A 1869-nucleotide genomic window follows, 5' to 3' on the forward strand; every position below is an offset into this window, starting at 1 on the left:
CAACCTCCAAAAAAAAAAAAAAAAGTCCACAATTTATCTTTTAACCAAACGTTTAAATATTTAGTTTTTCCTCCTAAGAACTGACACCGAACTGAAGGAATGACCCTTCACATGGACATTAAAAACAACAAACAGATTGGTGCTGGCAGTTTATCATCTACACATGAAATCATATGTACGTTTCGCCTGAAGAAGCCGCAGCATCACGCTGACCTTCCCTCGACTTGAAGCCATCGCCGGAAACACAATGTGCTGATGTTTTCGACAAAAACACCTCCACAACGTAAAGGTTCCTACAAAGCCACTGGAACAATTCTTCTTCTTCTAATTTATAGTGCATTGCACTCCGAGATGGAGTGTGGAGCATCAATGAGGAGTGCAATATAAAGAAGGGGAGTCCTATTTCTGTTTTTCTTAAGTCTTCTTATCTAAAATATCTGCTTCTTCATTCCCTTCTACCCCAACATGAGCTGGTACCCATACAAAACATGTTTTCTTTCTTTGGTTTTCCCTGAATTTAGACTAGTAAAAAAAACAGGCCGATTCAAATCAAAGTATTAAACAGGAATGCTATGCACACGAGACGGTTCTGTAATACATCAATGTTTTATTTTTGTGACACAGAAACTCCTGAACACCTCTGTAGATTCATTCACACACCAGTGTTTTGTTCCAGATGCGCAGAGGTAAGACTGGATAAAGTTAACGCAGTCATAAATAATTGTAATAAATATCAAGTAAATGTACAACACATATTTCACTGCGTTCAGCTTTTTGTGCGGATGTCTTTTCACAGACTTCTCCTACTCTTCTCCAAAGAGACGGCAAGAAAAAAAATGAAGGGACTATCTTTGATAGCAGCAGTTGACCATATCAAAAAAATAAAATAATAACACACACACGCGTACACACAAAGTCTTGCCATTTATAGTTCAGATTATATGCTCGATCACATGCGTACTTGTAGTTCCCGGACAGAGCCTGTAGTTTCAACAGTTCCTTGAAGTGTTTGAATCATTGAGAGCGTAAACCCTTTCAAGCCTCTAAACGGGTAAACCTCACAAAACCCTGTCAAGAACATACTCTGGCGTAAAGAAAATCGAGCTTAATTTAAGACCATTGAGATTCATTCACGACGATAATTAATTACACACCAGATGTCAGGTGTATTGCCTGGACAATTTAGAACAAATTAACAACAACACAAACAAAATAAAAAATGAGAACTAGAAAAATTGCAAAAAGTGGAAAAAAATCCTAGGTACATTAGGGGAATGAGAATTGTGGGGGGAAAAAATAAAAAATCAGGTGTATTATGGTAATGAGAACTAATGAAAAAAAAAAAAAAAGACTAAAATCCAAGGTGCATTAGGGTAATGAAAATTGGGGGAAATAAAATAAATAAATAAACAAATCAGGTGCATTACGGTAATGATAATTTAAGAAAAATGCCCCCCCTCCAAAAAAAATCTGTTGTGCATTAGGGTAACGAGAATTGAGGGAAAATACAAAAAATGGGTGCAGTAGGGTAATTGAGGGAAAATGCAAAAAAAAATAAAAAAAATTCTGAGTTGCATTGGGGTAATAAGAATTGAAGGAAAATGCAAAAAAAAAATAATTCTGAGGTGCATTAGGGCAATGACAATTGGTGAATACAAAAAAAAATAGGTGCATTAGGGTAATGAGAATTAGGAAAAAATGCAAACAAAAAAATATCAGGTGCATTAGGGTAATGAGAATTGAGGAAAAAAAAAAAAAAAAATGGATGCAAAAAAAAATAAAAAGAATTCTCAGGTGCTTTAAGGTAATGAGAATTGAATGAAAATACAAGAAAAGACCAAAAAAAAAAAAAAAACCCCAAAAGATTCT

At 34.9% G+C, this 1869-nt stretch overlaps 1 protein-coding gene across 1 annotated transcript in view; it reads right to left on the minus strand.

The window, feature by feature from the left end:
* The window catches only part of LOC107745305 (probable E3 ubiquitin-protein ligase HECTD4), an 87770-nt gene that overhangs the window by 8858 nt on the left and 77043 nt on the right, over positions 1-1869 (minus strand). The window lies entirely within an intron of this gene.

The sequence above is a fragment of the Sinocyclocheilus rhinocerous genome, unplaced genomic scaffold (assembly GCF_001515625.1).
Source record: "Sinocyclocheilus rhinocerous isolate Xijiao unplaced genomic scaffold, SAMN03320098_v1.1 scaffold1399, whole genome shotgun sequence".
In the NCBI taxonomy this organism is placed as follows: domain Eukaryota; kingdom Metazoa; phylum Chordata; class Actinopteri; order Cypriniformes; family Cyprinidae; genus Sinocyclocheilus; species Sinocyclocheilus rhinocerous.